The 26,374-nt window shown below is 48.2% G+C and overlaps 1 long non-coding RNA gene across 1 annotated transcript; it reads right to left on the bottom strand.

Moving 5' to 3' along the window:
• Nucleotides 1-15,328: 15,328 nt before the first annotated feature.
• On the bottom strand, nucleotides 15,329-25,577 carry LOC103881377. The gene is made up of 2 exons (XR_001899071.3): nucleotides 18,297-25,577; nucleotides 15,329-15,932 (listed from the first exon to the last, which is right to left on the bottom strand). It is a non-coding gene; the product is annotated as an uncharacterized LOC103881377 (long non-coding RNA).
• Nucleotides 25,578-26,374: the final 797 nt, after the last annotated feature.

Here is a 26,374-nt window from a genome sequence, read left to right as displayed (position 1 = left end):
TCCACTTCCTCAGCAACACCATGAGAGTGACTCACAACCCCCAGCCCCTGGCCAGAGGCCTGACACCGATGGCTCCCACCTCAGGGAGCCCCTGGGGGCAGGAACATCTTGGTGCAGGGACGTTCAGTAAGCTCCGGACACTCCACTGGGACACGTCTGCCTGGAGCCAGCCCATTCCATGGAGGGATCGGTTGGGTGCACATGAACCCCTCGTCTATTTGAAAGTGTGGAATGATCTAGAGCAGACAGTCAGGAAACAGTTTTCTAACGAGTGAGAGAACGAGACAGGATAGTGGATGGTGAGTGTTCGTGGAGTCAGGTTTGTCAGAAATTGAGTTAACCCTTCTCCTTACCTTAGACAAACTGAGGTGAAAAGTAGTTTGTCTTAGGTACACAAAAGTATTTGTTTTTTCTTTTTTTTTTTTTTTTGCAAAATTCACTCATCTATTTATTCACTCATGAATCAAATCTTTCCTAGGGCATATTTCTTTCCAGGGCCTTGTACTGGGTTAGGGACCCCCAGAAGAAAGTGATGTGGGGTCCTTCCTTCCTTGGGCCACAGACAATGTGAACCAGAATGGTCACAGCTGCAAAACCACCCCTCTCCAAACGCACGTTTCAATTGACAAGAGGCCAAAAGTGGGACCTTGGAGAGATCCTGCAGCCACAGGGTGAGATGTGACTCCCAGGAAACGACCGCCATGACCAGCGAGTCTGTGTGTCTGCAGGCTGGGTCCCTGTGTCCTCCGCATCCTCCTCGCAGGCAGTTCCCTCATCCCTGGGATGGAGCTTTGCGAGGGCCAAGTCAACGCCTTCTGTGTTTGGTGGATGCAGTGCTCCTGAGAACGCACAGCTAAGTATGAAGGGAAGAGGAAAAGGCAGTGTGGAGCCTCCAAAGTGGCCGCCTCGAGCTTTTGGTGGTGTTGATTTCTCATGTTCTGTTTTACACTTTTCATATTTTCTAATATTTGTACAGAGTATTCTTGTGATATAATAAGGAGGACATTACAAAAAATCATGTTTTCTTTAAAATAAAGACAAAAAATGTGTTCAAACAAGTGATAAACCTAGCCCCTTTGTGTCGTGAAAAAGTTCAGTGCATGGCAAGCTTCTGAGTCCCTGTCTCTGTATGAATAAAAGTCTTGGTGTTTTAGAAGGCAAGGTAGACTCCTACTGTTCATGTTCTTGTGCATCCAATGTAAGCTTTGTATTCTACCTAAGGCTTACACAAATCACTGTGCTTTGCTCTGAAGTGGCCCAGAGAAAGTCTGGATGTTTCAGGGCCTTTAAAATGAGTGAAGTAACAAGGTCTTGCCACACTCAGCCCATTTAACATTTATGTTTCCAAAACATATTCTGAATCACTGACCTTGAGAATGAAGTGACTCAAGGTATAAACCAAAAATAAGATTCTAAGCTCCCATGAGGATCTGAATGGGCCCCATCTCTCAGCCACGGGCATTCCGAAGTTAACCTGAAAAACTCCTTCAGGCTGTGATGGGAAGTGGGGGTCAGACATGCCTCATTATACCCTCTAACCGCTGGAACCTGGGAAAAGCTGACCAGCAAGGACACTGTGATGGGAAGTGGGGGTCAGATGCCTCGTTATACCCCCAAACCGCTGGAACCCGGAAAAGCTGACCAGCAAGAACACCATGACGGGAAGTGGGGGTCAGATGCCTCGTTATACCCCAACCGCTGGAACCCGGAAAAGCTGACCAGCAAGAACACCATGACGGGAAGTGGGGGTCAGATGCCTCGTTATACCCCAACCACTGGAACCCGGAAAAGCTGACCAGCAAGAACATCAGCACAGACTTTAAGCCTGATAGGAAGAATTACAATCTCTTCTCTCTGCAGCCTGCTACATGGAGGCTTCGTCTGCATGAGAAAACCTTGGTCTCCACAACCCAGACACTGCCTTCCTGTGGATTCTACTTTTTAAGATAATAACAACTCTTTCAACTAATTGCCAATCAGAAAATCTTTGAATCCACCTATGACCTGGAAGCCCCCCCACCGCCCCCTGACTTCCCATTGTCCCTCCTTTCCAGACTGAAGCAATGTGCACCTGACGTGTATTGACTGATGCCTTATATCTCCCTAAAATGTATAAAGCCAAGCTGTAGGCCAGTCGCCTTGGGCACATGTTCTCAGGACCTCCTGAGGCTGTATCTCAGGCCAAGGTCACTCATATTTGACTCAGAATAAATCTCTTCAAATATTTTACAGATTTTGACTCTTTTTATTGATAAGGCATTCCTGCTTCTCGGGCTCCAAATTGACACTAAACAGCCTTGGAAGCTCTGCCTTTGGGTGATGGCTCCAAATCGCTCGTCCTCATCACAGGGCAGCAGGCCAGTTGGGTCACTCAGTGCCCAGCATCCTCCCTGCATGCAGTTTAAGCAGTGAGTCTCAGACAAGCATACACTGCTGCCAGCTTTAGACACTCACGGAGGAGCCAGGGCCATCTGTGAACAGCAAGCTCACTTCCAGCCAGAGTCATGGCTCACATCGGATTCCTGTTGGGTGTACCTGCCTGGCTACTGTCAACAGCTCTGGCCATATCGGATGCCCCATGTCCCTCTGTCTGCACTGTTGGGGGGTCCTGCTGCTGTCCCCCTGGAGGCAACCTTGCTGTCTCTCCTAGGTGGTTCCCAGGGGTGACAAAACCAATGAGGCCAGGGTTGGCAAGAAGGGAAGAAGGATGGGTGGGGCCCTTACCCCATGCAAATCTCACCCCCCCCCCCCACTAAGACCACCTGCACTGCAGCAGCCCAATGTTGCCCTCCCCAGCAGTGGGCCTGGAGTGGCTTGGGCAGGGACCCCAGCCATCCCCTCCTTCCCACCTTGTGTTAGTCCATTTCCATGCTGATAATAAAGATATACCCAAGACCGGACAATTTACAAAAGAAGCAGGTTTAATGGACTCACAGTTCTATGTGGCTGGGAAACCTCACAATCATGGTGGAAGGCAAGGAGGAGCAGGTCACTTCTTACATGGATGGCAGTAGGTGAAGAGAGAGCTTGTGGAGGGAAACTCCCCCTTATGAAACCATCAGGTCTTGTGATACGTATTCACCATCACCAGAACAGCACAAGAAAGACCTGCCCCCACGATTCAAATACCTGGGAATTCAAGATGAGATTTGGGTGGGCACACAGCCAAATCATGTCATTCTGCCCTTGGCCCCTCCCAAATATCATGTCCTTATATTTCAAAACCAATCATGCCTTCCTGACAGTCCCCCAAAATCTTAACTCATTTCAGTATTAACTCAAAAGTCCACAGTCCAATGTCTCATCTGAGACAAGGAAAGTCCTTTCACCTATGAACCTGTAAAATCATAAGTAAGTTAGTTAGTTCCTAGGTACAAGAGGGGTACAGGCATTGGGTAAATACAGTCATTTCAAATGGGAGAAATTCACCAAAACAAAGAGGCTATAGGCCCCATGCAAGTCCAAAATCCAGTGGGACAATCAAATCTTAAAGCTCCAAAATGATCTCCTTTGACTCCATGTCTCACATCCAGATCACACTGATAGAAGAGGTGGGTTCCCACGGTCTTGGGAAACTCTGCCCCTGTGTGGCTTTGCAGGGTACAGCCTCCCTCCTGGCTGCTTTCATGGGCTGTTGTTGAGTGTTTGCAGCTTTTCCAGGCATAGATTGCAAGCTGTCAATGGATCTCACATTCTGGAGTCTGGAGGATGGCTGCCATCTTCTCACAGCTCCACTAGGAAGTGCCCCAGTAGGGACTCTGTGTCAGGGTTCCAATCCCACATTTCCCTGCTGCACTGTCCTAGCAGAGGTTCTCCGTGAGAGCCCACCCCTGCAGCAAACTTCTGCCTCAACATCCAGGCATTTCTATACAACCTCTGAAATCTAGGCAGAGGTTCCCAAACCTCAATCATTCTGTGCACTTGCAGGCTCAACATCATGTGGAAGCTGCCAAGACTTGGGGCTTGCACCCTCTGAAACCATGGCCTGAGCTCTATGTTGGCCCCTTTCAGCCATGGCTAGAGCAGTTGGGATGCAGGGCACCAAGTCCCTAGACTGCACATAGCACAGGAACTCTGGGCTCCAAAACCACTTTTTCCTCCTAGACCTCCAGGTCTGTGATGGGAGAGGCTGCTGTGAGGACTTCTGACATGCCCTGGAGACATTTTCCCTGTTGTTTTGGGGATTAACATTTGACTCCTCATTACTTATGCAAATTTCTGCAGCCAGCTTGAATTATTTCCCTTCAGAAAATGGGTTTTTCTTTTGTATCACGTTGTCAGGCTACAAATTTTCTGAACTTTATGCTCTGTTTCCCTTATAAAACTGAATGTCTCTAACAGCACTCAAGTCACCTCTTGAATGCTTTGCTGCTTAGAAATTTCTTCTGGCAGATACCCTAAATCATCTCTCTCAAGTTCAGAGTTCCACAAATCTCTAGGGCAGGGGCAAAATGTCACCAATATCTTTGCTAAAACATAACAAGAGTCACCTGTGCTCCAGTTCCCAACAAGTTCCTCATTTCCCTCTGAGACCAGCTCAGTGTGGACTTTATTGTCCACAACATTATCAGCATTTTGGGCAAAGTCATTCAACAAGTCTCTAGGAAGTTTCAAACTTTCTCACATTTTCCTGTCTTCTTCTGAGCCCTCCAAACTTTTCCACCCCTGCCTGTTACCCAGTTCCAAAGTTGCTTCCACATTTTCAGGTATCTTTTCAGCATCGCCCCACTGTCTGCACCACCAGTTTACTGTATTAGTCCATTTTCACACTGCTGATAAAGACATACCCAAAACTGGGCAATTTACAAAAGAAAGAGGTTTAATGGACTTACAGTTTCACATAGCTGGGGAGCCCTCACAATCATGGTGGAAGGTGAAAGGCATGTTTCACAAAGTGGCAGACAAGAGAAGAGAGCTGATGCAGGGAAACACCCCCTTATGAAACCGTCAGATTTTGTGAGACTTATTCATTATCACAAGAATAACATGGGAAAGACATGCCCACGTGACTCAATTACCTCCCACTGGGAACCTCCCATAACACAGGAATTCAAGATGAGATTTGAGTGGGGACACAGCCGAACCATATCACACCTCATTTCACATTTATGTCATCACAGCAGACTCCAGAGCAGGAGGCCAGGCCTGGCAGTGCAGCATCACAGGCACAGGAAAAGGAAGCCTCCCTGCAGTAGTCGGTCATGTGCCCTGCACTGTGGCTACAATGCCGCAGGGCCCACACCCTGCCTCTCTGGTCCTGACAGGATTGGAGCCTCAGCCCTTCCAGGGAACAGCGCCCCTGCTGGAAGCTGTGCTCCAGTGCAGTCTGGAAGACACCTTCCTAGACTCAGCCATCTGTCGGGACTGGCCTGGTCAACCCCAGCTTCGCTATGAATGGGAGTCTCCAGATGAATGACCCCATTAGGGATGGGACAGTCCATTGGAAATTGGACCCATGGTTTCCTTGTCTCCAGGGTCACAGTTTCCCTGTGTGAAGTCCCGTGCCCACCCTTAACAACGGCTTTGTTTGCCCTGTGTACTGACTGTGGCTTTTGTCTTTCAGCCTAATTTCTGCCCATCCCTTGACAGAGGCATGGGAGAGTGCTTTGGCCTTACCTGAACCTGGACCTAGAGATGTGGAAGTTTCTGAAGCTTGTGAGCTGCCCTTTTCTCTCTGCCATGGCTCATCTGAGGTCTGTTCTGATGGGAAGAGATTCAGAATGGCTTCTGACTCATTTGCTGTCCTGTCCTCATGACCCTTGCAAAGCTGGGGTGTTACAGCTGCCAGGGAGGCTGAGACTGCTTCCCTCCACCCCTACCTTGCCATATTAGTCCATTCTCATGCTGCTAATAAAGACATACTGGAGACTGCACAATTTATAAAGGAAAAAGGTTTAATTGACTCAGTTCAGTCTGGCCGGGGAGGCCTCAGGAAACTTACAATCATGGCAGAAGGGAAAGGAAATATATCTTTCTTCACATGACAGCAGGAAGGAGAAGTGCTGATCACAAGAGGGGAAAGCCCCTTATAAAACTGTCAGATCTTGTAAGAACTCACTCACTGTTGCAAGAACAGAATGGAGGTAACCAACCCCATGATTCAATTACCTCCCACTGGGTCTCTCCCATGACACATGGGGATTATGGGAACTACAACTCAAGATGAGGTTTGGGTGGGAACACAGCCAAACCATATCATTCCACCCCTGGCCCTGCCCAAATCTCATGTCCTCACATTTCAAAACACAATCATGCCTTCCCAACAGTCCTCCAAAGTCTTAACCCATTCCAGCAGTAACACAAAAGTCAAAATCCAAAGTCTCCTTGAGACAAGGCAAGTCCCTTCTGCATATTGGCCTGTAAAATCAAAAGCAAGTTAGTTACTTCCCAGATGCAATGGGGGCACAGGTAAATGTTTCTGTTCCAAATGGAAGAAACTTGCCAAAACAAAGGGGATATAGGCCCCATGCAGGTCTGACATCCAATAGGGCAGCCATTAAAACTTAATGTTCCAAAATGATCTCCTTTGACTTCATGTCTCACATCCAGGTCATGCTGATGTAAGAGGTGGGCTCCCATGGCCATGGGTAGCTCTGCCCCTGTGGCTTTGCAAGGTACAGCTACCAACTCCAGCTTCTTTTATGGCTGGCATTGAGTGTCTGCAGGTTTTCCAGGCACACAGTGCAAGCTGGCAGTGGATCTATCATTCTGGAGTCTGGAGGAGGGTGGCCTTCTTCTCACAGTTCTACCAGGCAGTGTGCCAGTGGAGACTCTGTGTGGGACCTCTGACCCTACATTTCCCTTTCACACTGCCATAGCCGAGGTTCTCCAAGAGGACTCCACCCCTGCAGCAAACTTCTACCTGGACATCCAGGCATTTCCACACATCACCTGAAATCTAAGAGGAGGTTCTCAAACCTCAATTCTTGACTTCTGTGTATCCGCAGGACCAACACCACATGTAAGCCACTAAGGCTTGAGACTTATACCCTCTGAAGCAATGGCCTGAGCTGTACCTTGGCCTCTTTTAGCCATGGTTGGAGCTGAAGCAGCTGAAAAGCAGGGCACTATGTCCTGAGGCAGTGCAGAGCAGGGGGTCCCTGGGCCTAGCCCAGGAAACCATTTTTCCCTCCTAGGCCTACAGGTCTGTGATGGGAGAGGCTGACATGAAGGTCTCTGACATGCACTGGAGACATTTTTCCCATTGTCTTGGTGACTCCTTGTTACTTATGCAAATTTCTACAGCAGGCTTCAATTTATCCCTAGAAAATGTGGTTTCCTTTTCTATCACATCACCAGGCTGCAAAATTTCCAAACTTTTATGCTCTGCTTCCTCTTGAATGCTTTACCGCTTAGAAATTTCTTCTGTCAGATACCCTAAATCATCTCTCTCAAGTTCAAAGTGTCAGAGATCTCTACGGCAGGGGAAAAATGCTGCCAGTCTCCTTGCATAGCAAGAGTGACCTTTACTCCCATTCCCAACAAGTTCCTCATCTCCACCTGAGATCACCTCAGCCTGGACTCCATTGTCCATATCACTCTCAGCATTTTGGGCAAAGCTATTCAAGAGGTCTCTAGAAGTTCCAAACTTTCCCACATTTTTCTATCTTCTTTTGAGCTCTCCAAACTGTTCCAACCTCTGCCTGTTATACAATTCTAAAGTCACTTCCACATTTTTGGGTATCCTTATAGCAGCACCCCACTCTCTGCAGTACAAGTTTACTGTATTAGTCCATTTTCATACTGCTAATAAAGACATACTTGAGACTGGGTAATTTATAAAAGAAAGAGGTTTAATTGACTCACAGTTCAGCATCACTGGGGAAGCCTCAGGAAACTTACAATCATGGCAGAAGCGGAAACAAACACTTATTTCTTCACATGATGGCAGGAAGAGTAAGTGCTGAGCAAAGGGGGGAAAGCCCCTCATAAAACCACCAAATATCATGAGAACTCACTCACTTCACAAGAACAGCAGCATGAGGGTAACCACCCCCATGATTAAATTACCTACCATTGGGTCCCTCCCAGAACACCATAGGGATGATGGGAACTACAATTCAAGATGAGATTTGGGTGGGGACACAGCTATACCATATCACATGGGTCAAAGCTTCAGAGACTGCTAAGGCTTTGCTAGGCTGAGACCCACAGAGGTCAGGACCCACCCTGTGGGTCTGTGGGAGAGAACTCAGGGCTCTTCCTTGGTGACAAAACCATACAGCACAAAACCAGGGTCAGAGGTAAGAAAGGACCCATGACCCCCTGGCCCGGGTGTCTCAACCTAAAGATCAGGGCTTGCTTAGATGATCACTACAGGGACAGCGTTGTACCAAGGCAGAAGGCATATTGTGGCTTCAGGGCTGACCCCACGGCTGCACCAGCACATAGAGCCCTACTCGGTTCTCTGCCTTCACCATGCTGAAAGTCTTAATGACCTTGGAACAAGGGATCCTGCATGTTCATTTTGCACCAGGCTCTGGGAACTATGTAGCTGGTCCTGATCAGATTTCCTCTGTGCTGACAGAAAGCCCCACTGGTGCAAAACCTAACTGAAAGAACAGACTAGACCAGCAGTTCTCAAGGGTGGAATGGTGCCCTGGGGGCACATTTGCCAATGTCTGGAGATATTTTTGGCTCTCTCTGCTGGTGCTGAGAGGGATGCAGCCAGGGATGCTGTGAAACTGTCTACAAGGCACTGCAGTCTCCAGGAACAGAGTCATCCGGCTCCAAGTGTCCATACTGCTGAGGAACCCTGGGCTAGAGCAATGTAAGCAGCCCAGGCAGCTGCAGCAATTGCTTATGAGTCCAATCAAAGGAGCCAGCGCTGTCCAGAGGAGGCTTCCCAGCACAAGGAGAGGCTGGAATTTAACCAGTCTAGCAAAAAGAAAATCTTCCCGAGACACCAACCCCCACCCCCCCCCCCCCCCCCCCCCTCCGGCAACCCCTTTAGCCCTTCCTCCCGAGAGTACAGGCCATAAATCAGACAAAACGTGCATTCTGCAGAAGGAACACACTCTGTGACCTGGTGGGTTGCAGCATGGCCGAAACATGCATGCATTTGAAGAAGCGGCAGCCCACAGAGGTCATTCTGGAATCACACTGCAGACAGAGGCAGCGAGGAAGGTCCGTGAGGGCAGCGGGGGAGACTCACTGAGTCTGGTATCCTCTGCCGTGATGTTAGAAATCAAAATTTTATGAGTGTGACAAGCAGATGGTCAAAACCACGTCGATGTGCCAGGTGTTTTAATGAGCCCGGTCCCCAAGTCAGCGTGGCACCCCGGAGCGCAGCATTCCTGGAGTTACCTAGGTTACTCCACCGAGGCAGCCCTGGGCAGCGAGGCCTCAGGTGAAAACCTTGAAAAGCGGCTTGGGCATTAGCATGACAAAGAGCCGCCACCTGGGGCAGCTCTGCGGCCCGGCCTCCTGGCTGCCAGGACAGACGCTGTTGTTGTTTGTCTTTTTGTTTTGTTCGTCTTAAAGAACATCCTGAAGATGTTTGCTGGGGCTGGTAACTAAGCAGCAAGAGTTTATGCTCAAAATAGACATTGTTTGTAATTTTTCACCCCAGTTACCCTAGAAATTTCTCAAATGATTTCTTTATAGCAGCAGACACAGGACTCCATCCCACCCCCCACTGGCTCTGCTCCTTAAAGGGATAATGAGCTGGGCCCCCTCAGCCTCCTTCCCACTGATTACTGTTTATTAAGCGTCCGCGAGAAGCGGGGCCTGTTTTCCCTCAGCCTTTTTTATCTCCTAATGTGTGTGTGTGCCATGCAGATTAGCATAGGGAAATGCTAATTTACACTGCACAGCGAGCTGCCCAGAAAGCCAGATCTGCACAGACCGGTAAGCTGGGGGGCGGTGCAGGGGCACCAGGAGATGCAGAGGCTGGTGCCCCAGGGTCCAAGGCAGCAGACCTGGGGTAGGTGGTATAGACGTGTTCAACCGCATTCAAGTGGTGCATTCCTAGAAATGGGGCTGGTGTGGAGGAAGCTCCATGCACATCCTATATTGGCACCTCTCAGCCAGCCGGGCTTCTCTGGACACCATGGACACTCCAGGCTGGACGGGGCGCCTCTTAGGAACCTGTCTCCACTGCTCTGTCCCCAGGCCTGCTAACTTGCTTGCAGGAGGGTCAGGGCCACAGAGAGACCAGGGGTTCATGCAGGTTCTCAAGGTCACCTTCCTGGAACCCTCAAAGGAAGGGCAGCAGCTCCAGAGATGCTGCGACCCTGCATGTGAGCTCCAGGCTCAAGGTCACCTTCCTGGAACCCTTGAAGGAAGGGCAGCAACTCTGGAGATGCTGGGACCCCACATGTGAGCTCCAGGTAACTCCTTAACTGAGACCACAGAATGTTCCCTTCACACGGCAGAACTGAGTTTATGAGGCTTTCCATTTTGAGAAGGATGCAACCATTTACCTTTTTAACTCATTGGAAGGTGGAGACTCTCTGTTAGCTAAGTCAAGGCTTTAAAGAGAACAGCCACAGCTGGTGGAGGTAGAGGAGGACAGGACCGAGCTTAGGGTGTTAGGGAACTGGCGTTTCTGGATGCGAACAGCCTCTGAGAGGCAACGGGGAATCAGAGCTGGGCAGCAAAGCACAGTTTGCGCCTGCAGCACCAGATTTCCAGTGAAATGAAGACTCAGAGTCACGACAAGCCGTGGAGACCATGTGGCTGTGCTCTCTTGTCAGCGTACCTGAAGAAGATGAGCTACACCATGACACTCAGGAGCCCTCCTCAGTTCCCAGGACTCTCACGCACAGGGATAGAGCATTTAGTACTGCCACCCACTCCCCAAGGGACATGTCTCGTTAAACTCACCTCCACCTAACTCCACCCCCAGCCCTGGGCTATTGCTTTGAGCTGTCAATTTTGTATTAGATAGAGAATTAAAGTTTAGTCAATGAAACAAGTCAAACTCTGTAAAATGTTTGAAGAGATTTATTCTGAGCCAAATGTGAGTGACCATGGCCGGTGACACAGCCCTCAGGAGGTCCTGGGAACACGTGCCCAAGGTGGTCGGGGCGCAGCTTAGTTTTATAGATTTTAGAGAGACATGAGACTTCAATCAAATACATTTAAGAAATACATTGGTTTGAGAAAAGCAGGACAACAAACTGATACAAATTGATTCTCATTTTGAATCTGTATATATACACTACCTTCGTATTAAGAAGCTAATTGGTATATTGAAGGGGGGCTTCCAGGTTATAGGTAAATTAAACATTTTTCTGGTAGACAATTGGTTACCTAAAGATAAATAGGAAGAATGAATGGAGCAAGGTTCAATAGGAAGGAATGTCTGGGTTAAGAAAAGTTGTGGAAACCAAAGTTCTGATTGTGCAGATGAAGCCTTCAGGTAACAGGCTTCAGAGAGAATAGATTGTAAATGTCTCTTATCAGACTTAAGGTCTGTTCGATGTTAATGCCAGAGAGGTATCATGAGTCCTGTCCAGCCCCTACTTCCCATCATGGCCTGAACCAGTCTTTCAGGTGAGATTTTAAGGGCACCCTGGCAGAGGAGGAAGTCCTTTCAGATGGTTGCACTGTGTGGCGGGGAGCAGGGGTGGGGGGACTTGGAATTGTATTTTTGGTTCACAGTTTATTAAATCTGTGTTAATGCATTGAATTTGGGCCATAAAAATTTCTGTAAAATTGGGGTAATGTGCCACTTTCTCTTAGGTAAAGATGTAGCTATTTTGGAGAAATTTGAATGAATGCTCAGAACAGGTGAATCAGAGTGCAGCGTCTTAAGGCTTGCCTTCAGTTGCAATACAAGGCACCGATTTTTAAGAATTTTGATATTCTAAAAGTTATCTGTAATAAAAAATATTTTGGCACCAAGCATGTTCCTCTTTCTTGTAACCTGTATTCTATGTTCAAAAAATTGTTGAATTCACATCCCCCAGAATAGAAACTCCATGAGAAGAACATTGCAGTTCTTATTGAGAAGTCTTCTAGGCTCCAAAAATAGTGTCTGATACGTAAACATCACTTGAGGAATACTGTTGGATGTGTAAACACACCGTGCCCATGGCACACGCATGCACACCACACACAACCTGTTGTCTGCTCCATTAATGCTCCCATTACTGGTATGCTGGGATGGTGTCAAGAGTGAATACAACCTGCCCAACACGCTTTGTATACATTTTTCTGGAACATAAGTGGCTCTTTGACTAATCCTAAACTTTGTTCTAAAAGAAATGTAGCTAAAATTTGCTTCTCATATATTATCAAGTGAAAAGACTAGATCACACGGTAGGATCTAAGGTGTGGCCGTAAATTGCTTTAGAAACCTATCGACACACACTCCTAGAAGAACACTGGAAGAATATGCACCCAAGTGTTGGCAGTCAAGATTTTCCCCTAATTATGTATATTTGTATTTATATTTTCTCATTTTGAATCAATATGATGCACTGCCTTTGTATTAAGAAGCCAATGGGTACCTTTTTCCTGGGGCATGTGTTTGGTTTTAGAGCAGGAGCCATCACCTGCCAGGTGTCTGACTCCCCTGTACTGCCTGCTGCTGCTTCCCATGACACCCAGGGCCTGAGGGAGGAAGTGGGCTCCTGCAGCATGGTCAGGGCAGTGAGGTGAGGCAGAAGCGGCACTGAGGGGATTCCCTGAGGGACTTGGGGAGGGTCTCCATGCATCCCACCAAAGGTCAGCACCTCCTGGGGTCTCCTCTGACCTCCTGGCACCAGGGATGGGGTGCCCCTGCTGGGACCTTGGAGCCTGGGCTCTCTGACTGCTTACTCTGTGTAGCTTGGCTCCCCCTATTCCATTACTTTGAAAGGGAAAGGAGAAGGAAGAAGGTCAGAGGGAAGGAGGAGGGAAGGAGGAGGCAGGAGAGAGCTGAAACAACCTCCGGCAGCACATCTTTGGGTGCCAGGTCTCGGAATGTAGCGGTGAGTAAGACAAACTCCCGGCCTTCAAGAGCAGATACCAACTGGCAATTTGCATGATTGATTATTTAGCCACAACTGTGACGAGTGCAACTGAGGACAGGCACAGGGCCTAAGGCGGTGCCCAACACGATGCCAGGCCGGGGCTGGGACCGGACTGAGATCTGAGATTGGGAGGTCCAAGTGTGTCCTGAGGTGCTTATCTCTGCCTGCAGGAGCGTCTGTGAGAAAGAAAAAGGAACTGCAGGTTCCCTCCGTGAACTCCCACAGCCCTGCCCAGTGAGGACAGCCGGGCCAGGCCAACAGCCGGGCCAGTGCGTCTGCCCCCTGGAGCTCTCTCTTCCCTTCGCGTCTGCCCCCTGGAGCTCTCTCCTCCCTTCACACGGGGGCTGCTGGTGGGGAGGTCACAGGCGGGGAGGTCACAGGCCAGAGCGCAAAGTCCTGGCTGCACAAGAGGCTTCCCTGAGGGAGGAAGCTGCTCCCTTCCACAAAGGTCTCTCCAAAGGACCTTCCTAATTTGCTGCTGGCAGAGAGACAAACAACACAGTGGCCATGCCAACTGGGGAGAGAGGCCAAATGGAAACCACAGGCCACGCTGCAAGGTGGTGGGGAAGAGGGCTCTGGCTTGCTTGTCCTTTTATGTGGCAAAAACTAGAGCGGCAGCTTTCATCAGGCCAAAACAGGATGAAAAGGACAGAGGGAGCATGGCAGAGGACAGCACCTGACTGCCAGGAGATGAACAATGAAGCCAGGACGCAAGAGGATGTGCGTGCAGCGGCATTTGGGACTCGGAGAGAAGACACAAGCCTGGGAAGCGCAGAGGGTTCCAGCCTCATCCATCACATCACCAAGTTCCCGTTTTACCCTCGATTCTAAGCAGCAGCTAAATAAGCAGATTAAATACTTAGAAATGCCGCGTTGTGGAGTGTGGAGGCCCAACGGCCAGCGAGGAGGCTGTAAACAGAGTCAGTGAGAGACAAAGAGAAAACAAGTCTCTAGGAGGCGTCCCTCTCTTTTGCTTTGACGGTTGTGATAACGAGCAGGGAGGAAGGATCCATGAGTGAAAGGCATACGTGAAATATGATTTTCAGTTTCCTTCTTTCACAACTGGGTAGAAATAATCATTCACCAAATAGAGAACAGACAGGAGGAGGAGTCTACTAGGAAAATGGTCATTATTGAAAACCGAGGCAAAGGAGTGTCAGTCGAGCTCCAAAGCCCAGACACACATGGGAACACTGCTAGGAAAAATAGCAAAATTGCTGAAGACCTAGCATCTACCTTGGCCCTGCAGCAGACACAGGAAGAGCTCTGCCTCCTGGAGTTCTTCAGACTCAGACTGCAGTGCTGTTTGGAAGGAACTTTAGGTAAACACAGCACCAACAGGTCCGTCATCTATGTGTGCAGCTGTGGCTATAGGGCGGAAGATGGTCATTGATGGTGAGCGAGGGAAAAGGCTGGTGGCAGGAAGGATCACAAAATGAGGCCTAGACCAATGTCCACATCATGGAATGCTGCGGTGGCCTCTCGGGTAACATCAGATGCAAAACAGATACCAGAATATTCACCCAGGTTTGATTCCTTAGGCCCCTCATTCTGAAAGCAAAAGTGCTCAGATTCAGTGATGAGAGGAATCTGAGGACACACTTGTGAGGACCAGGCACTTCACATGTTCAGAAGGTTGGAAAATAGCCTCTGGAAGGTGAATACTGTGCTTGGCTTGCTGAAGGGGTCCCTGGCAAAGCACATTCCCAGCTGCGTCCTTGTTGTAACAAGCCGTGCCTAGTGGGCTCTCTGAGCTTATGGGGCCTGCAAACAAATGATCTGGAAACTTTATAAGTATAGTATTGATTATGACTGAAGATAAAGTAGATTTAATTTCACTGGCAATCTGAAAAAGGTATCTTTAAGAAAAGCTAAGTGATCTATGAATTAGAAGAGAACAAGAAAGAAGAAATAGATAATCCCAGATCAGCTTTCCTTGACCTAAATAGCTGCAAAAGATTCCTTTTTTTTTTTTTTTGCCTTGAGATATTCCACTTACATGAATAAAGTGAAATAGTATTGTTCCTTTAGAAAGTAATTTTGACAGGTCTTACTAATTATTGAGATGATCACTTGTTTGCTGTCCAGAGAACAAAAGCCTGCATTTCGGAAAGGCCAATATTCTTTTTGTTCGCCTTACACTCATTCTACTTTCAGTGGGTGGGCTTAGGTTTATTTCAGACTTAGGTTTTCTTGCAATGCAGGTATTATGTAGGCTATATGCCTGCCCATGCATTCATGTTGATTTAGTGTATAAAATGCTTGGACACATGGAATCATGAATCCTAGAGAAGTAATCTAAAGAGTTTATTGTTGTCAGTCAGGATGGACTAAGTTATGCTGTGCTAACAAACAATGCCACGATCTTAAAGAACAAAAATCAATAGGTTTATTTTGTGCTTATGCTGCACTTTCACTGCCAGTCAGTAGCAGTTCTTCTGCATATTGTTCAGTAGTTCAGGCTGAGGAAGTTCTAACTGAAAATTGCTGGTTGTTACAACAGAAGGAAAGTAAAAACATGGGAAACCATGTGTTCACTCTCAAAGCTTCTACCCACATGTGTGACACATTCCTTTCGCTCACATTTTACTAGCCAAACTCAGTCATGCCTGCAGGCAACAAAGGTGGAAATGTGTAATGCGCCAAAGTCTTGGAAGCAACAGTGGTCTTGCACCCTGCTTTCAGACAAAGTCTACAATGATCCTTGTATACCATCTCATGTGAGCATTTCCTAGATACAGTCTTCAGCAAGAGGACTCTCAGTCTTCCATGTAATGGAAATACAATCAGCAGTTGAAAGCACAGAATTAACTCCACTGGTGTAAAAGCCGGTGCCTTGCTTCTGTCCCAGAGTCACCAGGATGTCCACCAGGGAAATGAACCAAGTTGACTCTGTAGTGAAGAGGCTGCATCAGCATCAGCCCTGCGTCATCCATGGTGATTACATTATCCACATCCATGGTGATGGAGCTAAAATACACAATGATCACACACAGGACATAATGACACATTGTGGATCATGACCTGCCTAGGCCACAATTTGCCCTAGGGATCAATGGCCTAGAACTATATCAGTGAAATCTGTTGAACAATGAAAGAAGAGATTCTCTTACTTCAGTAATTGAGAAGAAAAATGAATTCTCCTACCTCAGTAACTGTGGAAAAAGACTGATTTACCTCAGTACCTGTGAAGAAGAATAGATTTTCCTACTTTAGTAACTGTGGAGGAAAATGTGTTTTTCTACATCAGGAACTATGGAGAAGAACAGATTCTCCTACAGAGAAGAGGGATTTTCCTACCTAGGTAACTGTGGATAAAGAGAGATTCTCCTACCTTGGTAACTGTAGAGAAGAAGACATTCTCTAACCTCAGTAACTGTGAAGAAAGATTCTTCTACCTCAGTAACTGGAAAAAATGAATTTTCCTATTTCAGTGACTGGGGAGAAGGGAAAGAAACTCTTACTTCAGTAAGTAGAGAGGAATAGATTCTTCTACTTCGATAACTGTGGATATGGAGAGATTTTCCTCCTCAGTAACTGTGGAGAATAGATTCTCCAATGTGAGGAACTGTGGGAAAGAAAGGATTCTTCCACATCAGTAGCTGTGGAGGAGAGATTCTCCTACATTATAACTGTGGATAAAAATGAATTCTCCTCATTCAGAAACTGTTGAGATGCATGCATTCTCCTACTTCAGTAACTGGAAAAGAATTGATTCACTTACCTCCTCAGTTATGAAAAAATGATAAATTTTACTGTCTTTGGAGGAAGAAAAGATCTCCTGCCTCAGTACCTGTGAGGAATATTGCATTCTTCTACCCCAGTAACTATGGAGAATAACAAATTTCCCTATATCTGTAATTGTGGACACGGAGAGATTGCACTATTTACATGTGGAGAAGAATGGCTTCCCCTATCTCAGTCACTAAGAAGAAGAATAGATTCTGTAACTTTCATATCTGTGGAGGATGAAAGGTTTTTTTTACCTCAGTATCTGTGGAGAAGAATGAATTCTCTTACCTCACTAATTGTAGAGAAAGAGAGACTTTCCTATCTCAGTAACAGTGGACAATAATGGATTTTTTTTTAACCTCAACAACTATAGGAAGAATAGATCTCCTTTAATAACTGTAGAAAAGAATGAAATCACCAACCTAAGTAACTGCAGAGAAGAGATTCTCCTACCTTAGTAAGTATCTAGAAGATTTTATTATTCTACATCAGGAACTGTGGAGAAGGATACATTCTGGTACTTCAGTAACTACAGAGAAGGAGAGAATCTTCTCCCTCAATAACTGCTGAGAAGAATGGATCCAACCTTAGTAACTGTGAAGAAGAATGGACTGTCTTACCTCAGTAACTGTGGAGAAGAATGATTCTTTTATCTCAGTAAAAATGGGGAAGAACAAATTCCATAACTTCAGTAAAAGGAAGAGAGATTCTTCTATCTCAGTACAGGTGGAGAAGAATGGATTCTTCTAATTCAGAACTTTGAAGAAGAGATTACACTCCTGCAGTAACTGTGGAGGAAAATGGATTCTCCTCCTCTGTGACTTTGTAGAAGGAGAGATTCTTTTACCACAGTAACTGTTGAGAAGAATGAATTCTCCCTCTTCAATACGTGTGGAGAAGAATAAATTCTCCTACCTGCATAACTGGAGAAGGAAGGATTTATTTTAAAACTCAGTAACTGGGAAGGAGAGAGCTCCTTCAATAACTGTGTATATGAATGAATTTTCCTAATTAGTAACTGTGTGAAAAAAGATATTCTCCTACCTCAGTAACTGTAGTGAATAATTTATTCCTGTATCTCAGTAACTGTGGAGAAGAATGGATTATCCTATCTTAATAACTCTGGAAACGGATGGGTTCTCTTCCTTCAGTAACTGTGAAAATGAATTCTCCTACCTTGGTTATTGTGAGGAGGATAAAGGGTGTTACCTTAGTAACAATGAAAGAAGATAGATTCTCCTACCTTAGTAACTGTAGAGAAAAACGGAAAGATCCTCCTCACTCAGTAACTGTGCAGAAAAATATTATCTTCCCTTAATTGTTGGGAAAAAGAGGATTCTCCTACCCCGGCAAGGGAGCAGAAGAGATTTTCCCACCTCTGTAATTGCAGGGAGGAATTATCCTACCACAGCATCTACAGTGAAGAGTAAATTCTCCAACTTGAGTAACTGGACAAGAATGGATTTTTTAAACTTTAGAAACTGAAGAACAAATTCCCTAATCAGTAACTGCATGAAAGAGGAGATTCTCCTACCTCAATAACTGTGGTAAAGAATTTATTTTCCTATGTAAGTAACTATGGAGAAGAATGGCTTCTTTTACCTTCTTGGTAGATGTAGAGAAGAATGAATTCTCCTAGTTGAGTAACTGTGGAGACTGAGGAGGAAGAGACATTCCTCTACATTGGTACCCATAGATAATAATGGATTTTACCAACTCATAACTGTGCAAATGCACAGATTCTTCTATTTCAGCTACTGTGGAAAAAAATACATTCTCCTTCCTTAGTACATGTGGAGAGGAATGGGTTCTCCTATCTCAGCAACTGTGAAGAAAAGATTCTTCTGCCCAAGTAATTGTCAAAAAGAATGGATTCTTCTTCCTCAGTAACTTTGGAGAAAGATCTATTCTCTAACCTAGTAACTGTGGAGAAGGGGAGATTCTCCTACCACGGCAACTGGAGAAAGATTCTTTTGTCTCAGTAAATGCAAGGAGGAATGGATTCTTCCACTTCAGTAACTGTGGATAAAAAGAGATTCTCCTACCTCGGTAATTGTAGAGAAAAGAGATTCTCCTTCCTCAGTAACTGGAGAAGAAAAACTTTTCTTCCTTAGTAACTGTGGAAAAGGAGAGAGTCTCCTGCCTTACTATCTGTGGAGAAGAATAGATTCTACTTTGTTAACTGTAGAGGACAGTGCTGCTACCTGAGTAACTGTGGAAGAGAGATTCTCCTACCTCAGTAACTGTGGAGAAGGAGAGACTTTCCGTCTTTAGTAACTGTGGAGAAAGAGAGCTCTTCTTCCCTCAGTAACGATGGAGAAGAATGTATTCTACCTCATTAAGCTTAGAGAAGGAGACATTCCCCTACCTCTCTGGTGAGAATAAATCTGGGCTCTTGGTTAGAATAGTATCAGTGTAGGTATCGCCAAGGCTTCTTGTTTGTGTCCCTATGAACTTGGGAATGTGCTGAAATGAGACGTGGTGGACCGGATTGAGAAAGACCGGCCAGGGGGGCTTTGGCTCTTGTGAAGCTTCTCTACCAGTGAAAGGCACAGCTCGGCACCTCCTCTTTCACAAAATGGTGTGGAAGATTATTAGAACTGAGAGCCCCAGTGAAAAAAGAAACTCTTCACATCCCCTGTAAAAGCTGTTGGTGAGAGGTTCCTGAGAGACGTGGGGGGATATCAATACTCTCTCCTCCCTACCAAGGGAACGCACCTTCTGGACATCTGGAGAAGAATCACAATAATACTTTAAAAATCACAGGACCAAAATTGAAAATCAAACCCTCACAGAAAATATGACAAGGCAGAATTGTAGCTAATTGTGGATAAGATGGTCTGCGTTTGAATTATGGCTCTAGCACTTACCAACTGTGTGGCCTTGAGCAAGTTAGTCGACTTCTCTGTGGTTTCAGTTTCCTCATTTGTAAAACTGGGATAATAAAATGACTTGTGCAGTCAGCCTTCTGTGAGAAATAAATAAGATAATGCCTGCGACACACTCAGAACAATGCATGGCACAAAGCAAACGTGCAGTCAGCATTCACTGCAAACAATTTCTCATCCTGAAAAAAATGTTGATTAGACCATGGTGAGCCAAGAGATGAAGGCCATTTTCCTTAAAAAGTCCCATTGGAGGCCTGGCCTTGGTTTCTGCAAACTGAGTAACTAAACAAGCAGAATTGAAGGTGTGCTTTGCCATTGTTCTGCAACAAAGCTTATTGCTGAGAATGGAAGTTTGAGAGAACAACTTTGCCAAAAAGAAATTTCATCACTCCTTGAAATGGCAACCATAATTTGGGGTTTTTAGGAAATTCTCTCAGAAACCCAGTGCCCTATTTTCCTCAGATTACCCCCATTTAGCTATTTGTGCCATACACCATATAAATTGTCACATCGCTAAGTCCAAGACATCATGACTCATAGACTGCCTCTTTGTTTTCCTAAAGAATGAAGAGTCCAAGAGGAATAGAGAGGCATTTTTTCATCCACAATTTTTTTTTTTTTTTTTGAGATCCCCAATGTTGTGTCGGGTGCAGGTTATGGAGACAAAGATGTAGGTCATTACCTCCAGGGTCTCACAGGCTGGTGGGAAGGCAGGCCAGGGAACCTGCCTGTAGCAATTGATCCCTGGTATATTCACAGGCTTTGGGCCTGATGGAAAAGAAGGGTGGGAGCTCAGGGACTCAGAACCCCGAACAGAGGGAGGAGAATCGTGAGGGTGAGAGCGTGGAGGGCAGGGCTTCCAGAAGGGAACAGCCCAGGCCAGGCAAATGGTGAGAGAGCCTCTCACATTTGGGAACCATGAGAGTTTCCATGTGGCTGAGAGGTGGCTTCATGGGGAAGACGTGAGGGAGAGTGGAACAGGGTGGAGACAGATCACAGAGGGCTCTGTGTAACTTATGCTGGATCTCAGCACCATGGGGAGCTGTCAAGGGCAATTTAGATTGAGCAGAGATCCAACTGGGTTCGGAATATCTCTCTACAGCAGCAGTAAAATACCATGTGGGTGACAAGACTGGGAGCCGGGAGCGGAGGCAGGAGAGTGTGGATGGTTCAGGCCAGGGATGGACAGTGGGGCCGAGGGGAGGAGACACTGGAGTGGCACTGTGCAGACAGGGGCAGGTCTTGGGGACGCATAAGACTGAAAGAAGATGTGGAAACATCCAGGCCCACAGTCTAGGGGTCCAGGGGCTGTGGCCACTGGGGTGCCATTCAATCAAAGACTTCTCCCAAGCCCACCCCAGGTGAAGCCCCTCCCCTGCCTGTGCTGGCTTGCTCCTGGGGGCCAGGGCCTCTCCCTCATTGCAACCGCCAAGCTGGACCATCCAAGAAGTAATGTAGCACCTGCCTACCATGACCCATGCCTGAGTTTCCCAGCCTGAGCCTTCATTCGCAAAGCTGTTTCTTGCTTCAAGGCCATTTCCTCATGGTCCTCCCGTTCCTGCGATGCTCAGCCCTGAATTCTTCACCAGACTCCTAACAGTGAGTGATTCGCTCCTCTGTAAACATCTCCTCCGTGAAAGGCCTTGCCCAGTCTCCAAACCTAAATTAAGTCCTCCTGTTACAATACCCTATACTTTGCCTCACATTTATGGCAACGTGGAATTATATATTTCTGTGTGTGGCTGTTTGTTTTATATTTAGCTTCCTTCACAGACCATGATCTCTGCAGGGACAGGGCCCCTGTGCCCCCATGCCCAGGGCGGGCTCTACACTGATGCCTAGAAAACACACATGCAAAGGCAAAGGCATGAAGTCAAGTGAACGAGAGAAGGCTGGATTGGCTCCAGGTTTCTGGCGGTTGACAGTGCCCAGTATCATTCACCAAATGTGGGATAGGCCAGGGGGAAAACACACTGTGAGAAGGAGAGAGGAGCTGTGGATCTGCTTCAGAGCCATCTGGCCCAGGCCCCTCATTCCAACTGACAGGGACTTGCCTGTCCAAAGTCAATGTCTCCTATGAGTCGCCAAGCGTACAGGGATCACAGGAGCCTTGGGTTCACGAAGTGCGTGGCTCCCCTGTGCAGATGAAGGACCAATGGCGAAAGGAACAAGAGAATCCTGAACCTTCTGTAAGACAAACCCACTAAGTGCTGTTTCCCACTGGGGTCTCCTGCGGAGAAGCCCCTCAGACCAGGAATATGGTGCAAGAGCTTCGAATTCTTTCTCCTGGACCAGCGGTCACCCAAACAGCTATCATTAGCCAGCAGACTTTTGGTCCACAGGAGGTGGATGATGCACTTGGTCCTAATGGGAAGTTTCCTGGATCCGTTTGGTTTGCTGCTGTTGGGAGACCAGGCGGCCACCTTCTTATAGCTGTGTCCTCCTCACTTACGTGGTCTCCAGCAGCACCGCCATCCCACAGTTTCCTGACTCTAAAGTGTCTGAGGCCCCCACTGCCTCTGGCCAAAGCGCATCACCTGCAGTTCACTCCCAGCTGCCACTCACCACTTTTGGAGCTCCTGCCAAAGCAGCTTCCATGTGCTGAGGACAGCAACCTGCACAGTTCACCGAGGCCTGACTCAGTTGCCCTCCGAGGGTCGGGGCAGCTTGTTGAGTGCAGATGGTGAGACGGAGTAGGAGGCCGAGGGGCAGGAGGCCATGCTGCAAACCACAGGTGGATTTCTGCCATTAAGGACAATGCTCTGTGCTGATGAAGGCCTAGTCTGTCACAGTTAGTAATTCTGTAATAACACATTACATTTTCAAAGCATTTGTACATTTTCCAAGTATTTTCATGTTTATTACTCTTTGTTAACAATAACTACAATTTTTTTTGACCTGAAGTACACTCCTGTGCTGCCCACTGACATTTACTAACTCATCAAATCCTACACACTTATTCTCTACTCACAGGCGAGAAAGCTGAGGCCTGGAGATGTCACCTACACTGATGGAGGTCAGCTAATTCGGGTCTGTCTGACCCAGAACCCACACCCTAAATCACTGCAGGCCACTGCCTTCTCCCCAAAGTGCCCTGAGGGAGATTAAAAAAACTCACCTCCTCCCAATTGAGCCAATGGTCCCAGCAACCATGATGGCACTATCAGGCAGGGCAGGTCCCTCTCTTACTGATGTGAGAGCTGAGACAGGGAGCCCCTCAGAGCCCAGTCTGAAGTTTCACAATGAAGACAGCTAAGTCACTCCCTTCCTCCCTGCCTCTCCCCTCCTTTCTTCCTTCCTTTCCTCAATAATGAAGCATCCATTAGAAACCTGCTCTATGGAAAACATTGCTCTGTGAGGATACTATGAAAGTCTCCTGGAAATCAGGAGTGGTCTGAGCATTTCCAGGGGTGTGTGTGCACACGTACATATATGATTCTGTTGATAGCAATATTAACAGTAGAGTAAAAAATAAAGCACCAAATCAGAATTTCTTAAAATTGTTATATATTTCAAACATTTGCACTTAGCATATTAATGCTTTTATATGTAATTCATACCATTTTATTGGCAGTGTGTCTGGAAATAGGACTAACATTTGTAAGAGTATGTGCCTTTATAGAAATATGGAAAAGAAAATGCTGCCTCTCAATCATGTCATTTTGTGACAGGAGGTAAAACTGCATGGAGAATGAAGTACTGAAAATAAAAAATGGAGGCCTTTCATTAGTATTAGGCCCTGGGTTAGCTTATCTCCACCTCGGAGATTGGCGTCTGCTAGGTTTCAACTCTTCCTCCCAAAGCACACAGCCTCTTGCCTGTTGCCAGCCAGTTGAGTGTCAAGTGGAAGTTCGGAGCCATTGGCTCCATTCCGACTGCCCACAGAGAGGAAACAGTGCTGCTAAAGGGATCATGTGTTTGGGGAGATGGGCCTGAAAGCACTGGTGGGTGTGGAGAGGGTGGGCTCTGTACAAGCCCTGCTGCCTCTGGCCTGGATTGGGGGTGTGCTGCAAGGTCTGGGTGCCCAGGGCAGTCGACTCTCTAGACAGCACCGTTCAGTGTGTGCTTCCCTCACATCTGTGGGGACTACTCAGGTACAGGAAGCTGTCCCAGGCTCTCTGGACCTCATTCTCCAAATAACAGAATAGTAACGTTGCACAGGTTTATGGGAAGATTTGTGGAAATAATTACATGTCTCTAGTGAATCTGAACTAGAATTCACAAAGGATATATATGGGTTAAGAACCTGAGACTAGTTCTGCCTATCCTATAAAGGAGCATCTGTATACCATAGTATTGGTGAGATTGACAGTCTTTGCGTGGAAATTGTGATCCCTCACTTCAAATATGCATGAGAGGCCCTAGATCATGCCCTGATGATGCCTGCCATGGTTTCCAGCACAGGCCCTTGACCACACCAGCTCTAAGACGGCACCAACAACGCAGACCAGAGCTTGTTCTTTCAACCACCTGTATGGGCATCATCCTCATGTCCACCTCTCCACCGGCATGTCCACCTCTCCATTCACGCGTCCACCTCTCCGTCCATGCATCCACCCCTCCGTCGGTGTGTCACCTCTCCATCCACACATCCATCTCTCCACGTGTCCAGGAAACTGTTGCCCTGGGGGCGAGAAAAGTGTAGTTTGTAGCAGTCTACACTAAGCTCACACTTTTGCTGTCTTCACCTTGCTAGTGTGGTGGGCCTCGGTGACCCACTCTGGTTGGTCGGTCAGCACACAGCGCGGCGACGGCAGCTCCATGGTAGACGGTGCAGTGGGACCCGGCAAGGCTGGCCGTCCCTCTGGCGGGGTAGTCAGAGCCGCTTCGTGGAAGGCGGACTTCATCCGAAGGGCTAATGTCGCCAGGACTTCCTGACCGGGGAACTGCAGAAGGAGCCCCCAAAACAGTGCAAGCCACGGGGCTTTAAAGGCGCTCTTCCTTCTGCGTCCCATTTTACAAAATAACATTAATATTAGGTTGATCACAGTTAATCGTTGTTTTGTAGATTGAAAGCATTTGAATATTGACAATTTAATAAAGTTTATATTCTATCTAAGCATGAAAACTTAAAAATTTATAAAGCACCTTCTAGAACAGTCGCTTTGCTTCAAACATTTCAATCCTCAAACCGGCCACGTGACTATGTTAGGGCAGGTATTTTTCTCCCGGCCTCAGGTGAGAAAACTGCCTCCGCTGTGCGCTGCGCTGAGCCAGGGCCGACACAGCTGTGGGGCTGGGGTTTCCAATGCCAGCGCAGAGCATCTCCCGCTGACTCCTGCGGTTGTGAGGCTCCTGGGATGCCCCTCTCTGAAGTGGGTCGGGACCGCATCGGGATCCGGGCAGCCCGGCCTCGCAGAAGGCCCTGGGCCCGGGCCTGCAGCTCTGGCCTGACCCCTCAGAACCGCCCGAGGCTAGCGCGCTCTTCTCGGGCCCCGCCGGGAGCCCCGGCCTCAGCCCCTCGCTCCCTCCGCCCTCCGTGTGGATCCCGGCGGCCGCCCTAGGTGGGGCCTCTCGGCAGGGCAGTCTCTAGCGCCCGCCCTCCCGTGCATCCCGGCTCCGTGGTGAGCAGCGTTTCCCGCCTTTGCCTTCTGCCCCCTCCCAGCTCCGCCGTGGGAGGTGGCGCCCTTCTCTGGCTCTCCTCAGGCTGCGTTCGCGCCGCACGGGAGGTCTCGCCAGCCTGGCAGTGCTCGGCGCCGCTTCCCGCGCGGACTGAGGAAAGATGGCGCGCAGGCGCTGGGAACCCGCGGGCTTCTGAGGAGCGCGGCGGGCACGAGGACGGAGGGGAGCCCTGAGGCCACAACTGAGGAAAGGGTCGAGCTCAGGCACCGAGGCGGTGGCCGAGGGGTTCCCAGGGTGGGGGCGGACGCGCGTCATGGGAGGCGCTGGGGTAGGATGCTATGGAGGCCGCCCGAGGCCGCCCCAAGCGGCAGGAAACAGGCGGGCCGCGTCCCTCCCGCCTCAGCTACAGGCCTGTGGGGCCGCCTTCCTGGCGCGGCAGCTGCGGTGAGGGGCGGCCGCTCGCAGGCCTTCCTGGGCTGTGTGGTTCCGTCGTCGTGCAGATGGGATCAGATGGCTCTGGAGGTGGGGTCCCCTAGGTGTGCGCCCCAGACGTGCCGGCGCCTCCCCACGCCCATCAGTGAGGGTCACAGCCCCTCCCCAGACCTGGCGGGGCCTCCCAGCCCTTAATGCAGCGCTGACTGGGCCTCTGCCCACCGGACTCCCTGGTCTCAAGACGGAGCCCACGTCCCCTGCTTGGGCTGGACGAGTGACCGTCCCCTGCGGCCATGAACAGGGAGCTTTAAACGTGTTGAGGCTGAACCCCACTCTCTGGGAGCACAAGCATCAGACGCCACGGACGTCATGGTGGAGGAGACCACCCGCGAGCCTGGTGACGTCATGGTGGAGACCACCCGCGGGTCGATGACGTCACGGTGCAGGAGACCACCAGCGAGGTCGGTGACGTCACGGTGGAGGAAACTACCCCGAGCCCGGTGACATCATGGTGAAGGTGACCGCCCCTGAGCCTTGTGAGGTCAAGGTGGAGGAGACCACCCTGAGCCCTGTGACTTCACCATGGAGGAGACTGCCCCTGAGCCCGGGTGCCCCTGACCCCAGGCACTGGATGGGATCCCTGGAGGCCATGTTTTAAAATCCGTTTATTTGCTGTCTCATCTATAAATTATTTTTTAATTGCAATAAGACTGCCTACTCAAAAAGAGTTCTGGAGACAGATGATGGTGGTGTCTGCACGTAGGAATGTATTTAATGCCACTGAACTGAACACTTAAA

This window comes from Papio anubis, chromosome 6 (genome assembly GCF_008728515.1).
Source record: "Papio anubis isolate 15944 chromosome 6, Panubis1.0, whole genome shotgun sequence".
NCBI lineage: Eukaryota > Metazoa > Chordata > Mammalia > Primates > Cercopithecidae > Papio > Papio anubis.
The sequence above is the reverse complement of the archived record's forward strand: the minus strand, read 5'-3'. Positions and strand labels throughout refer to the sequence as shown.